We start from the raw sequence: 16,902 nt of genomic DNA on the forward strand, positions 1-16,902 counted from the left end.
TTAAGAGACCAAACTGTTCTGATCTAAAGCTTGATAAATGTTGTAGGGCTATTGGGCACCTTGCTGATCTTGGAATTAGTAGTGAGTAGTGTCTTGGGAAAGGAAAGTTCAAGCCTATTGTAGAGCCAATGTTAGTTTTTCCCAGAGGATTTGAACTCCGAAGAAAAGGCAGATGTTATTCTGGGAGGGGACACAACGAGTCTATATGCTCTTTTTTTGTTTGTTTGGGGTTTTTTTATTTGTTTGTTTGTTTTTTGTGTGAGGCAGTTCGGGTTAAGTGACTTGTCCAGGGTCACACAGCTAGTAAGTGTCAATTTTCTGAGGCCGGATTTAAACTCAGGTCCTCCTAACTCCAGTACCAGTGCTCTATCCACTGCGCTACCTAGCTGTCCCGAGTCTATATACTCTTAGGACAATTGAAGAGTCAGGCAGTGGTGGTACTTGAAGGAATCTTATAGATCATATTTGACAGATGACAAAAATTAAGGCCCAGAGAAAGAAAGTGGCCTTGCCCATGGTCACAGAGTGGGTAAGAGTCAGCGTGAGAAACTGAAAGGGAGATCCTCATTAGACAAAATGGGAGGGAATCTACTCAGCCTTGTTATCACCCACTTCCCTGATCTAGAGGAATAGGCCGTTAGTCCCACTGATCACCAATCATTAAAATGTGTTTAAATATGTGATCAAATCATTTTAAAAATCTAGGTCAATTTAGGATTTTCAAATTTAGTTATGATCATTTTCCACACGAAATGCAAAGTGTATATTTTTCATTCATTTCTTTGCTAGAGGGGAATTCCCAGGGGCCGCTAGGTGGTGCAGTGGATGGGGCACCGGCCCTGGATTCAGGAGGACCTGAGTTCAGGTCCGGCCTCAGACACTTGACACTGGCTGTGTGACCCTGGGCAAGACGCTTGACCCTCATTGCCCTGCCCCCCCCCCAAAAGAAGATAATTCCCAGCGTGGAAAGCTCTCTCTTACAATATAAATTGGTACTTTGTAATTTATAAAGTTCTAAAGTTGCTCGCAACACAGCAAAATTTAATAATTTGCCCATGGTCATTTAGCAGATAAGTGTTAGAGAGAGATCTTAAATCCTGATCTGCCTGATTTCAAGGCCCTCTATCTTCTCTGCCAAATTGTCTTTCCATGTTTAACCAAGAAAATGTTGATGTATTGAAAAGTGGTCTTGTAATAATACCTATTATAAGTCCATCTCTTTTTTTAGGTCCAGCCAAGTATCGCTTGCAAGTATTGATCAATACTTTTAAGTGAATATTGTTTCATAATTTTTAATTAACCACTGGGTGTTATTTAATGGCAATTAATGGAACATATATGAATTTGAAAAATGGAAAGGGGAAAAAATAGTTTGGCCCTTTGGTTCCATTGTGGTAAAAAGCAATCACCAGGAGTAACCAAGTTGTTCCTAAGGTTTCTTTGATAATTGTAGGTTATTAATATTCTAAGTACACAGTAATATGAGTATATTAATTCTCTTGTTGGAAGGATCCATAATGTAATTTAAGGACCCTGTAATTTATCTACATTTTAAATTGATTATTTTTACCACAATGAAAAGAACAAAATTGTAAAGAATGTTATGTTATTAGAGAGAAACTCATCACAATACATTTTCTTGAGCAAATACTACTGCCAGTGTTGAAGAATATACTCAGTTTGGCTCCAGTTACTGAGCAATAATACAGATTGGGGAGGGGGATGGAGATCATGGCTGGTTTTAGAGCCTTAAGAACTGTGGATACTGCTTTAGCTCACAGCACTGGGGTGGAAATGGAAACCGTTAAGTTCTAGGGAGTCTCAACACAGAGAAGTATTAGCAGCACTGTCTGTAGTGGAGGAAGAGCACAGAATTTAAATGAAGCATTTATGCCTCAGCTGCCCTAGGGCAAGTACAAGGTGCATTAATAATGCAGTGTTTATTTGAAATATTTTATTACAACATACATTTATTACTAAAAAAATCTAAGCAGAAAAAAGGCAGTATTGTACATGTTCAGCATTCTGGACAAGTTATTTTCGAAATAGGATTCTTGGCAGCCCAGACCATTCCTTTCAGTACTTCACCTGTGACACTATAAATAATACATATTTATTTAAGTAGTGGTATTATACACTACTATCGGTGTTGTACATAATTTATAGAAAATGATCTTCCAACATGTGTAGGTAATGTTCTCCATGAAAGTAAATGTTGAAAATTAGAAAGTGATGAAGGGATAGAACACTTCCTTAATGGGAGTCCAATGGGAGTCCTTAATGGGAGGCTTTTTTAATGACCACTTCTCTCACATTATATAAAGGTGATCATCAACATATCTTCTGTTGTAAATAGGAGGATATTTTCTAAAAATGATTTGCAATTATGTCAGATACAAATGATTGAGTAATTCAATAATATTTATAATGGCTGTCCTTTTTGCTATTATCTCATTGACTGAACTCTGACATATTCTTTATGGGAATTAGGAATAGTTAGGGGTACAGTCTGGTTAACCTGTTGAGATAAGTATAATTATGCCAGCATAAAATATCTATCTCTACCATTGTCAGGGAGAATGTGAGGTTGAAAGAGTAGCTAAAATGAACTTATATGGAAGCTCTTATGTAGCTATAAATTCACTGAAGTGGTGGCCTGTATGTGAATTCACACTATTCACAGTAAAAATTATGCAAGATACGACAACCGGTCCCAGTCTACAGGAAATATATAGTGTGAACTCGAATAATGTGCCCACTTCAGAGGACTACTTATTTATACTAATCGGGACCTAACTATACTCAAATAAGAAAATAGGCTTACATTTGATTTTTTCCTTTGAGTGATAAATTTAGTTGCAGAGGTTACACAGTGTAGTCCTTTCATATGTGCTTATTTCTTTTTTGAGGTAAGTAATAGTATCTTCAGATGCTGAAGGGATAATGTTATATTTTTAGCATTTTTGATGATTCCAAAAAAAAGAAGAAATTTTTAGGCTTAAAAAAAAAAAAAAACAAACCCTAAATGATCTACTCTTATCACTCATACATCAAAGCAATAAGGAACTAAACCAGAAAAGAGAAATCATTTGACCTAGGGTTATAAGACTAATTAGCAGCAGTTTCATCTCAAGATTCTGCTCTCCTGTGTACTCTATACTACCCCTCTTTCCTCTATAACGATCTTGTTTGCATCATATTCTGAATATTCTAATAGGTCAGTGACTATGTGTTCTATCAATCTAGGCATATGTTGAAAAGAATTTCAACAATTCATAACCCACCTCATCCACACCTGCCCTTCTTGCATATCTCCTTTCTATCCCATGAGTTTGCCAAAAGGGCCCAATCCAACATACTTATATCCTTCTGAGATGGTTGCTGTTTTTAATATTATTACATGAAGAAAAAAACAAAATCTCTCATCAGAGGTGGCTAGAAATTCTTTGGAAGGAAGTTGATTCTTTTTTTTTTTTTTTTGTCAAAAAGCTTATATGTGATTTTATATGTGATATGTGATTTTAGTCATCCCAGTCTTTGACATTAAGATATAGGATGTTATTTTGTCCTAATTAATTCCATATCTTACAGTCTTACTCCCCACAAAAGCTATTCCAAGCCTTCTCTTCCCTCCCATCTGTTCCTTGACCCCTCCCCCAAACTTAGCTGAGGATCTTTCCTCTTGCTTGATGAAAAATTTGAGGCCCTTCAACATGAACTCTTGGGCCTGTCCCATTTTCTTCATCTCCCATCCCTTCCCTGTTCACAAACAAATTGCAATTTCAACAATTGCTCTTCTCTAAAGTTCAGTCTGTTCCTATCAACTTGTTTTTTCTCTACTGTTTCCCGATTTTTGTCCAAAGCACAACCACCTTTCCAATATCTCAGGTTTGTAATCTTGGCATTATCTTGACTCCCCATTCTTCCTCACCTCAACAATCCATTCTGTGGCCAAGTTCCTGTTTAGTTTAACAATATCTCCCCTGTATTTTTCTCACATGGTCACCCACCACCTTGGTTACCTTATCACCTCTTTGTCCTGACTAGTGCTATCTCCTCCTAATTGGTTTCCCAGCCCAAGTCTTTCTCTACTTCAATCCAATCTCCACATTTCTGCCAGTCATCTTTTTAAAAAATTTATTGATCTGTTTTGTTTTTTATATTACTAACATAAACAGAGTTCCCCCTACTTCCTGAGTTTGTCTGTAACAAAGTAAAATACTTAAATAAGGTTAATAATCCAGTGATGTCATCTGAAGTTCTATGTAACATTTCATTTCTGTAGCACCCCATTCCCATTCCATTTTTAAATTTAAAAAAAAAATCTGTTTTCTCTCCCTCACATTCCCTGTCTTATGGAGAGGGGGGCAGAGGGGAATGAAAATAAGAAGAAATTTCTTGAAACAAATATATGTAGTCAAGCAAAACACATTCTTTAAATGCCTGTGTACAAACATATATCTGTCTCATTCTGCACTATAAATCTGTCATGTCTCTGTAACTGATAATGTGTTTCATCAAAGTCTTCTTCCTTAAGCACTGATATAACCATATGACTTGCCTACTCACCAACTATTGCCTCTACAATAAAATATAAAGTCTTCTGTTTAACTTTAAAATCTAACAACCTGTCCATACCCTATCTTGCTGGAGTCATTGAATATTAATCTACTTCCTGTACTATTTCTTCCCTCTAACCAGACCTCTCTCTTTTCCTTACAAAGAACACTATCTCTTAGCTATAATGCAATCTCTTTGCAAATAGGGATGGTTTTGTTCTTTGTATTCTCTCATTTTTCAAAAAATTTCTAGTGCCCAGCATAGATCTTGGAATTCCATAGTGAAGATAATAAAAGCCAGGGTACAGGTTTTATTTTTTTCCAGGGCAATAGGGGTTGTGACTTGCCCAGGGTCACACAGCTAGTAAGTGTCAAGTGTCTGAGGCTGGATTTGAACTCAGGTCCTCCTGAATCCAGGGCTGGTACTTTCTCCACTGTGCCACCTAGCTGCCCCCAGGATATATCTTTAATTTCATTGATTTCTGTAATAGTAGGACTTAATAACAGGAGCTCAATCATATTGCTAGTGAAGGCAATGTTGGAGTTTCTATGTAACTTTTAAAAATGTTTATTAAATATTTGTTGACTACCAACAAGTTGTAGGAACTCTGCAAGAGAAAACATGATTTCCTTTTCAAGGGAACAGTAAAGTTTTATTTCTAGATTAAGAATTATAACCCAAGATGGCATGAAATAAGATTATTTATATTTTGGAAAAAGGGGAGAAAAGGGGTTTGTTTAGTTCGTTATAGTTGCTTTTCAATTAGTGTAAGACATTTTCTATGAGAAGAGGACCATTAATGCATAACATTAAGTAAGGTGCAATCTGTAGTCTTAACCAGTTATTTGAGCTACTAAAAGATTAAATTACTTTTCAAGGACTCAAACAGCCAGTATATATCACAGGCAGTCTTTGAACTCATCTTACCCTATCTTGGAAGGTTCTTCTCTGTCCAAAATGCAACACTATCCCTCTGGGATTCTTAAACTTTTTTGTTTCATAGCCCCCTTTAGCATAGAAGCAAAGGTTAATTTCAGTTAGAGATTAGTGAAAAGAATGATTTTTTTCCAATCCAAGTACAAAGACCCCCTGGAAACCTAGGTTAAGAAACCCACTTCTAAAACAAAATACTGTGATGCTATTTCTAGATGAGTATCGAGACACCAATAATGGCCTTTAAAATGGAGAATATAGAAAACAATAATTTAGAGAAAAAAACCAAGAATGTTTTCCCATATTCTCTCCCCATTGCTTTAAAAATTTTTTTTTTTTGGTGAGGCAATTGGGGTTAAGTGACTTGCCTAGGGTCACATAGCTAGTTATTGTTAAGTGTCTGAGGTCAGATTTGAACTCAGGTCCTCCTGAATCCAGGGCTGGTGCTCTATCAACTGCACCACCTAGCTGCCCCCTCCCCATGGCTTTTTAAATTTGTATTTCTGTTTTAATATATCATTGATGTTCTGATAACTCTCCACCACCACCACCATGGGGCAATGAGGGTTAAGTGACTTGCCCAGGGTCATACAGCTAGTGTTAAGTGTCTGAGGCTGGATTTGAATTTAGGTCCTCCTGAATCCAGGGCCAGTGCTTTATCCACTGAGTTACCTAGTTGCCCCCCTGATAACTTCTTTAATATGTCACACCTGTTAATAAATATTGAAATGAAGCCTAGGATGTTACTTGGTGAAGCATGGTGAGGGAAACCAGAGAGAAGAGCATGATGTGTGTGTGTGTCCAGCCATTTCACTACATATAACTATACTTCCTTCACAAACTATTAAGCTGTGCTAAACTCTAGGAGTAGTAACTCTAGGTGATTCTATGCAACAAAATCTTAAGTGAAGATTTGGCAGTTAATTGTACAATTGTGTCAGTGTACATAATCAAATGAGTAATTCAGGTCATAAGTCTGTCCAGAATTCTCCTCAGTAATAATAATCCACATGTATAGAACCTTTTAAGATTGTAAGTTGTAAGTGACTTGTTCGGGGTCACATAATAAGTATCTGAGGCCAGATTTTAATTTGGCCAGTACTTCAGGGCCAGTACTCTGTCCACTGTGCCACCTAGCTGCCCCACTTGTCAGTCAATTAACATTTGTTATTAAAATTATCAGTGTCAGTCAATTAGCATTTGTTAAATACCTACTGACACAGTACTAAGTGCAAACAACACCCCCCAAAAAGTGTGACTATAAACTTAAAAAATTTCCACACCCCACCAACAAGCATCCTTCTCACTGTTTTATATTCAAGTAGCATATAAACTTCTTGAGGACAGAAACTTTTGTCTTTGTATCCCCAGGACTTATCAGAGTCCCAGGAATATAGTAGGCACTTAATAAATGCTTGATTTTTTTTTTATTTAGACCTTTTGTTTAGTATCAAGAGGCAATTAATTTTCTTTGGAGAAAATTGTTTGAATTGAAAGGAAGGTAGAATAGGTATAGATACTCTGTAATCCCACAGAACTTCATTTATTCTGTTGCTTTAAATTCACTTGTATTTATTCCATTTACTTTGAGTTAGTTTAAATTAGTTATGTCTAGGTAATAAAAGTCCCAGTGGAAAATGCTGACATGCTTTCTTTAAAGAAGGATCTCTCAGAGTCTAGCTCTTAAAGAATAGATGTCTTGCATTATAAATTCACTGTTTTCTCCATTGCAACTTGTTTTCCATGTATTTTTCTGATAAATTCATTACTGTGTCTTCCAAAGAAACATTTTCCTCACTGTCTGTTTTTCTTGCTATACTTTGTTCGACCCTTATTAAGATGTGGCACAGTTTGCTTTTAAATTAATTTTGTACTGAATTAAAACACCTCAGAGTATGATGTGCATATTATTTCTGGAATGCAAGTTGTCTAAATCTAAAAAATAGCATATCTTAGTCAAGTATAGCGTGGTACATAAACAGTGAAAATATAGGTAGGCAACTCCTTCCCATGAGCATCAAAGTTAGAGACTTACATAACATTCCAACTTGCTATGGATTTCCTTTTGGAAACTGTGACACCAGTCCCATATTAGAGAAAATCAAAGCAGAGTGTGTTTACAGGAGTAACTCAACAAAAGTAGGTGTTTCCACAAAGTTGGGTGTACTTGATATTTTTGTAAATTAGTTATTATAGGATAAATCTCCCCAATACTTCATTGTGGTATTCAGGGCTATGATTATATAATGGAAGTTGGAGCAGGTATAACCAAGCTGGAAAGGCCTTGAGTTTGGACCTAATAAGGCAGCTAGTGGGTGCAGTGGATAGAGAGCTGGACTTAGAATCAGGAATAGCTGAGTTCAAATCCTGCCTCAGATAGCTCTGTAACTCTGAACAAGTCACCTAACCACTGCCTGCCTCAGTTTCTTTATGTGTAAAATAGGGAATAATAATTGTATCTACTTCCCAGGGTTATTGTAAGGATAAAATGAGATAACATTTGTAAAATGGTTTGCATACCTTTAAGTTCTCTATAAATGTTAGTTGTGGTCATTGTTATTTTATCTATCATCTGAGGAGGATCAGTGTAGCCAAGCTGGCAAAGGCTCACTGCCAGAAAGTTGGCAACTGTGTAAGAAAAAAAAAATATATATATATATATATATATATACCCATTGCAACTGAGAAAAACTGGTAATTAAAGGATAGAGGATTTCTAACTTATATTAGTGGAGAGAACATCCATACCAAAACAAATCAATCACCAGTTATTTATTGTGTTTATTATGTGCCAGGAACTGTGTATACACAAATCCTGGGTATCCAAAGAAGGGCAAAAGAAACCTTTGCCTTCCAGGAGTATACATTGTAATGAGGGATACAACATGTATATGAATAAGTACATAAACCCAAGAGAGAGTAAATGGAAGGTGAAGACCCAAGCTGCTGGGTGACCTAGAACATTCCTGCAGAAGAAAGCCTTGGAGCTGACTCTTGAATGAAGCCAGGAAGTCTAAGAGATGAGATGAAGAGGAAAGGATTCTAGGCATTTGAGATACTCAGTGAGAAGGGATAAACATGGGGGGTAGAATGTTGGAATGAGCATCAGGTTATTTATTGAAGTGTGTAGAAGGGAATAAAATACGAGAACGTAAGAAAGCTAGGAGAGGACCATCTTGCAAAGAGCTTTCAATGAAAAAAAAAAGTATTTATACTATTCATAGAAGTCCTGTGGCAAATCCCAATATAAAAATGAAGATTTTTGTAAAATAAATAGCAACTTCATCTTGACTTTCAATTTATCCATCCAGCCTGCAACTGAATCTTTTTTTTCATAATATGTTTGTCTACTTCATTGAATGTGAGCTCCCAGAGAGAAGAAAATGTCCTTTTCTATTTTTATCTCTAGTATTTGGCTCATACTAAATGCTTAATAATTTTCTTTAAAAAGTTGTCTACTCATTCATTAATCTTTGGGTGAATTTGGGCATTCATATATCAGGTTTGTTTACGCCAGTAGTGATGGAAAGAATCCTATTTTTACTTTTTGAGTAAAAGTCCTTTTTGTCAATCCATTATACTCGTGTGAGAATTTAGGTAGAGACCATTTTTCATACACAATTGAAAAAGAAAGCATTCCTTTCCCCCAAATGTGTTTTCTTTCCCTATGTTAATTGAATGGGAACTTGCCAGGAAATTTCTGGTTTTGACTAATAAAAGACAATAGTTAGAAAACAGGATAGTGTAGAAACTTTGCCTGCCAATGGAGGTTGTTAATGATGACAAAGAAAGGATTATGCAAATCCAATTTAAAAAATAATTCTCTTGGCTAAAGTGCAATGAATCTTTTTCATCCAGGAAACTATGTGGCAAATTGTGCTTGGGAAAGTCATAGGAGAATAATGTGAATCCTTTTTTTTTCTTTTTTTTTTCTAGGATCATTTTAAAGCAAAATTCATGCTCCCTCTTAACTGAGATGAAACTGGGATCCTTATAAAATATTCAATTATTTTCATGCAGGCTAAGTCATCCTATAAGCAACTCACCTACTTGCCAAGGGAAAATATGCATGTATGTCAAGGGAAATCACATTGATTGAGTTCACTGTATTATTTGTCATATTGTAATAATGTAAGATAGATTTTAAAATGCATTTATTCTGGTAAATAAGCAGGTTTATCCTTAGAATAAAGGACAAAATGCAGCATGAGTCAGAGTTAGCACATCCAAACAAAAATGGAAGGTTTTCTCAATATTTCGCTTCTAGGATTGGTTTGCCAGTTCACATATATGGATTCTTCATCTGACTGTACAGAACACTCAGTCTATCAATACCCATATTGTGTGATTCTTGTCTGTGTGTGTCCCCTCCTAAATATGCCAATCAGTCAGTCAGTGCTAGGAGCTGAGGATGCAGTGGCAAAACTGAAATAATCCTTAACCATGAGGACCTTGAATTTTATCAGAATTAAAAAATATTCATCTTTATAACCAAATTAAACATATACATACAAAATACCTTCAAAATAATTATAATAATAATACCTAGCACTTATCTAGAACCTACTATGTGACAGGCACTGTATAAATTCTTTACAAACGTTATCTCGTTTGATCCTCACAACAACCCTGGCAGCTAGGTACTAGTATTACCCCCATTATACATATGAGGAAACTGAGGCAAGCAGGTTAAATGATTTGTCCATGATCACACAGCTATTGTCTCAATGCTGAATTTGCATGTTTTTCCCTAGCTGTCACTATTACTGGGAAAGAATTAAAAAAGGGATTGTGTACAGGATGGAATTCAGATAGAGCTTTAAGGGAAAGTTGAAATTTTAAGAGGCAGAAGGGAAGAGGGCATTTATGCCTTGCAAAGGTACAGAGCTTCCAAGATCAAATGTTGGCTGTGAGGAATAGCACTAAGGTCTTTTTGGCTGGACTGAAGAGTCAATGAAGGTATATTCAATTTCTGTTCAAAGCTCTAGAGATGTTTTTTTCTTGTTCTTTTAGCAAGGCATGGGTTCAAATCTTACTAGCCTCGGACACTTACTAGCTGTGTGACCCTGGGCTAGTCATTAAAACTGTTTGCCTGAGTTTCCTCTTCCGTAAAATGCAGTTAACAATAGCACCTGTCTCCCAGGGTTTTGATGAGGATCAAATGAGAATAATAATTGTAAAAAAAAAGACTTATCTCCATACCTGGCACATAGTAAATGCTCTTGTCGTTGTTGTTCTTATTGACCGTCCCTCATTTTTTGTTACTTTATAACTTCTCCCTCTTTCTAGTCAAATATTTTCTTTTTTTTTTCCTTCAGTTTCCTAAGTTTTATTGCAATACTGTGAGTAACCACAGAGAGACCACCAGGGAGGTGTCTCCAACTCCAGTCATATATTTTCAAAATGATATGGAAAAATTTACTTTCACAAAATGGGATATTTCCTTAATCAGTCAATTAGTAAGCATTTACTAAGTGACTACTATGTGTTGATCACTGGTCTAATCTCTGCAGACACAAAAAGAGGCAAGAGTTAAGCCCTACTCTCATGGAGTTTAGAATTAAGGATTCTCAAAAGTCTGTGTGTCAATAGTACCTGTATTCTGGCAGATTCTACCAAGGTGGAAAGACTTTGTGTTGGGGCCTAGTGATGGGCTATTTGTCCGTGGTGTAAGCATAAGCCCAGGCCTGGGCAGGTGTGTGTGGAGGGGGGTGCGTGGGGGGGGTGTCCTTCACCTTTGCCTTTTCTCTCTGTCCTCTCCCAATGCCCAAAAAGTAGAGAGATGTGGCTGCTCAGACACCATGAGAACTGGGAGTTGCCAATTATATTACATTCCTCCTAGTGCTATAATGGGTCACCATGCTTTGCCATATACCTTGCCACTGTATCCTGTGATTCTCCAGGGCTCATAATCTACCAGGCTAATGTGCCCCTCAGAGGCCAGGCACTGCCATCTAACATGCTGATGTGATGACATTGTACCCTCAGGAATTCCAGGCTTCTCCATCTGTCCTGTATCTGAACTCTTTTATATATGTTGTCTCCACCAATTAGATTAGGACCTCTTTGTTATCAGGGACCATAACAGTTGTACTATTTGTATCCGCAGTCTTAGCACAGTATTTGGCATTTAATAAGCATGTTTTCATTCATTCAGATTAGCCTATGAGGTAATGAATATTTTGGCCAAAGCAATTCTCATAGACCATCTACCAATTTATAACCAGCATCAGTAGGGGGTAATACTTTATGCAATTATAGAACCTTAGAGTATGGGTAGATGAAGTGAAAATCTCACTTTTGTCTGATTTACTTAAGTAGATGAAAATTAAATTAGACAAATTAGGCTTTTTACATAGAGAGGTGGCTTTTTTTGGTCCTATACTTTGATTGGCTAATAATAGCACCTCACATTTGTCTATCACATTTCACTTTCCAGAACTTTCATAGTCATGATTTTAGCTCTTTAATTTCCAGTCTGTGACCTTGAATAAGTTCATTTAATGTCTTAGATCTCAGCATCCTCGTGTGTAAAGTAAGATTGGATGAGTTTCTTATGTTTGGAAATTTGTTTCCTGTTGCTTTATTTGATCTTCATAAAATTATTTGAGAATGAGCATTATTATCTTGTTTTTTAAAGATGCAAAAGATGTGGCTAAAAATGGTTAAATAGCTTACCCCAGGCCATATAGCCAAGTAAGACATACTGATGGGAATTGAACATAAAGCTGCTGATTCCTAGCCAAGTACTCTTCTAAATATATATATATATATATATATATAATATTTTTATAATTAACAAGTTTTTATTCAACCTCCTTCTCACTCCTTCCCTTCCAATTAAATAAAAAGGGGAAAAAATTCCATAACATTATGCATTAATCAAAAGCACATTTTCTCATTGGCCATATCAAAAAAAGAATGTATGACTCATCCTGAATTTTGAGTCCGTCACCTCTGTCAGGAGAAAAGCAGCATACTTTATCCACCTTTTCAAATTTCAGTGCCATTGCACTGATAAAAATTCTAAAGTTTTTCAAAGCTCTTTTTCTTCATAATGTTGTTGTTGTATAAAATGTTTTCCTGGTTCTACTCACTTCATTCTACATCAGTTCTCACAAGTCTTCACAGGTTTCTCTAAAATCATCCCTTTTGTTATTTCCTATGTCCCAGTAATTCTCCATTATATTCATAGGACATAATTTATTCAGCCATTCCCCCACTTGATGGGAACTTCTCATTTTTACACTTATTTTCTATCACAAAGGGACTGCTATAAATATTTTTGTACATATTGGTTCCTTTCTTTTTTCTTTGATATCTTTTTATGTGGAGCTCCAGTATTCCCAGCCCAATACTCCTACTGCTATAGCACAGATGTGAGAGGCTATAGAAACCAGAATATCCTTGTGAATAGTGTTCACTAGTAACAGTGATGCTATTTTCTCAAATTCCTTTCCAAATTCTTATATGATTGTTGTGAATAACTGTCTATCTCTAAAGTGCCAGGCATAGCACTCCCCCTCTGCTGCCTACAAGCCTTCTGTTCCATATGCTGAAAACAATTATATGACATATCTGTGAATTGAAGAACTTTCCCTTTTTCAAAACTCACCTCAAATCTAACTTTGTCTAAAAACCCATACTTATATACGGTGAAGATTTTGTTATCTCCTCCAACATCTTCTAAACATCTATGACTTCTTTTCCCAAAGCCACATAACCAAGTAAGACATATTGCTGTGAATTGAACATAAAGCTACTGATTCCTAGTCAATTCCTTTGTCAAGCCAATAGGCTGTTTCCAATAATGTGTGTATGTAATATATGTGTATGTATATTAATATAGATACATCTATTTTTCTACCTATAATATCCACTACATATTACATACATATGCATGTATATGCATACATACACACATGTATATACATACACATATATGTGTGTGTATATAATATGTAATGGATATTTTAGATAGTTAGAAAAATAGATAAATAAATGAGAGCTTGACAAAGCAGGAAGAATGCTCCTCCCTCACTCCAACCAATTGATTATAATCAAATAAATCTAAATCTAAATCATTTTAGTATAGAAAAAAAAACAAGCCAATATGCTATTTGGCTGACTTGACCAGCGATTGTGTTGCATGAAGACCCACCCTTTAAGCAGCAAAAAGGTAATGAATTCGGGCAAGTCTGGTCACCATTATCTCATTTATGTTTAAATATGTGAAAGTTTGATATTCAGTTAGTTTTTTTATCTATCTTTTACCTAGGCTTTTATCTGTGAACATGACCGGGAATGAGTCATTGACAGCTGATGTGGAGGCTTTCTTCTGGAAAACTTCCCTTTATACAACAGAATAATGTACTTGAAAGAATAATGAAGAAATTAGGGTAATAGCAAGCCATTGGACGGCCACCCACGAGTTGTGGGTGTGAAGTGCCAAAGGATTTCTTGGCTACCTATGTATTTGTTATCTTTAGTGTCTGGTAGAAAAGGACAAAATTTCTATTCTGTGAGTTTAGGGGAACAATCTTCTCTGCCCCTTCCAAGATTTAAAAGTAACATTAGAGATCAAAGATATATAGCCTGTAGGGTTGAATAAATAAAGACAGATTCTCAGCCTGATCCCATCTCAAATGTTGGCTTCCACTATCTTAGTCTCACTTAAATCCCACTTATACTTTCTGAAGGTCTGATGAGATTGTTGTTCAGTCAAGTCTGACTCTCTGTGATTCCATTTGGGGTTTTCTTGGCAAAGATACTGGTGTGGTTTTGCCATTTCTTTCTCCAGTATATTTTACAGATGAGGAGACTGGGGCAAACAGGGTTAAGTGATTTGCCTAGGGTCACACAACCAGCAAGTGTCTGAGGCTAGATTTGAACTCAGGAAGAGGAGTATTCCTGACTCCAGGCTGGGCATTCTATTCAGTGTACCACCTGTCTACATGAATGTAGCTAATCTGATGAGATTAACTAGACGTAAATATATCCAACCTAAACAGACCTGATCTTGAACAGAACCCAAATTAACCCAAAGTTAATTATTCTCTCCCTCCCAAATTACCTAATTTGCTGTCCCTATTACTCAACCTCCCAAATAGAGTGGCAGAGTATCCTCACATGAAAGGCTTCTTTGGCTGCCCTAAAGCTGTGTAAAACCCTGTGTAAGTGAGTATTTTCCTCTCTTCCCATCATTGCCAGCCACCAAGCCCATCAGTTGGTGCTAATGAAACATGTTTTTAAAAAATCTTCTATTGTTTTCTCTTGATTTATTGATCTTTAGTCATATGGACCTAGGTTGGGAGGAATTACTCTCATGTAAGATCTTAGCATCTCTGAGCTGAGCAGTGCTAGCTTTTCAAATCCTTAGACAAGTATAGAGAACCATCAGTCAGCTGAACATAAAGATTAAAAGGACAGATTATTTTATTGAATTTTTCAAAAGTTTTAAATATAGTGCCACCTTCTTGTTATAAGCTTCAGGATGTTGTTTAAATCTATTTGATATCCCCACTAACATCTTGGATGTCTTTTGAGCTAAGCCTCCTTGAAACTTGGGCAAATGAGGTACCATGCCCTATATCATGGTGTCACACTTAGAATTTAATCTCTGAAAGCTACATATTGACTTAGAAAATATAGATATTGATCTAGTCATAGTTATAGACAGATTATATAGATACCTAGACATGTATCCGTAGCTATGTATCTCCAGGTATCTATATCTAAACCTCCTTATATATTTATATCTACACCTACATCTATGCCCATTTGTATGTATATAGATATAAATAAAACAATAATTTATTTTTAATTTATGAAATAAAACAAGCATTTCCATAACAGTATAATTAAAAGTACGATTACCCATGAAATTGCAAATCTATTATGTACAACTTTCTATTCCTTTGACATATATAATAAATTTCTCTCTTAAATTTATTTTTTTTCTTCCCTCCTCCCCATCCTAGAAATTTCTTGGTACATATATGCAAAATTATTCTATACATATTTCTATTTATCAGTTCTTTGTCTGGATGCAAATAGCATCTTTCTTCATTCGTCCTATAAAGTTAATTTGGGTATTTATAAGAGTCACAATAAAACTTAATGCAATAGATAAAAACACTATTATATGTCTATCTATAGCTATGGATATGTAGTAATGGGTTTTTATTTATTGCATTAAACATTTCCAGGAGTTTTGAATTTGATGCATATTCCCCCGAGTACTAGGCTTGAAATGAGGAAGAACTGGGTGTAAATCCTCACTCAAATCCTTACTGGCGACGTGGCCCTGAGCAAGACATTAGATTCCTCCAATATTCTCTTCTTCATCTGTAAAATGGGAATAATGCAGACAGGAAAAGGGTTATTATGTGGATCAAATGAGATTATATTTAAAGAATTGTGTAAAACTTTCAAGTGCTGTGTATGATTGTTACTATTTCTCCCTCAATTACCTGGATAACTGGCTCAATCATCTATAAATTCAAGTAATAGAGTCTAAGAGTACTGGCAAGGATGTGCAGCTGTGTGTGCCCAAGGCTACAGGGGCACCCAGCTGTCTACAGCTGGCAATTATGTCGAGGCTTATTTAAGATGCATCAGTGTGTCTCCTCAACATGGGTATTCATAAGAGTTTTGTTGGTGGTAGAGATGAGGCCCACATTTTTGGGAGAACATTTTTGAAATTGAGCAAATTGAATGGGGTAGAGTAAGTCAACGAATATATAAGGGGGACAAAAATCTATGAATGGGATATGAGGAAGCACACAAGTGAGAGCAGAATGCTTCGTTTGAGAGATTCTTGACAATGAATATTACTCTCTGTGCTGAGGGCTGAAGAAATCACGGCAGCTATAATGGAAAGCCGTTAGAGGGCTTAATAAGGAATGCTGGGCAGTCAACCTAAATACCTCAATACTTTAAGCACCTATGATTTCATCTTATACTGCTGCATTTCAAAACTTCTCCATTCCTTAATAGAATAGACATGTGGTATTGGGAATGGATGGGAGTAACAACTCTATTTGTCTTAACTTTAAAATAGACACAGTTATTGCCAGGCCTTTGCAGGCTATTGGGGGTGTGTGCACATTTTTATCTTGCTTAAATAGATGTTGAAAACCTGGGCACTCAGAAAGCATTTATTAAGCTCTTACTGTTTACCAGGGACCAGGTCTGTTCCGTAATGGGACATCTGAGGAGGAATTTAGTAAGGAGTGAACCCAAAATGAAATTCAATATTCCTCACCTCCCATTTGTGTTACTGTGTGTGTGTGTTCACGGAAATCTATGTATGTGGGGGATATTCTGAATGTCATTACATGCTTATGCTCTTTTAGCTTCCTGAAGGTAAGCATGTCTAAGAGGGGCAAAACTTTGTATAATTCCAGT

The 16,902-nt window shown here is 36.2% G+C and overlaps 1 protein-coding gene across 1 annotated transcript in view; it reads left to right on the plus strand.

The window, feature by feature from the left end:
* The window catches only part of TENM3 (teneurin transmembrane protein 3), a 1,675,137-nt gene that overhangs the window by 240,875 nt on the left and 1,417,360 nt on the right, over positions 1-16,902 (plus strand). The window lies entirely within an intron of this gene.

The sequence above is a fragment of the Dromiciops gliroides genome, chromosome 6 (genome assembly GCF_019393635.1).
Source record: "Dromiciops gliroides isolate mDroGli1 chromosome 6, mDroGli1.pri, whole genome shotgun sequence".
In the NCBI taxonomy this organism is placed as follows: Eukaryota; Metazoa; Chordata; class Mammalia; order Microbiotheria; family Microbiotheriidae; genus Dromiciops; species Dromiciops gliroides.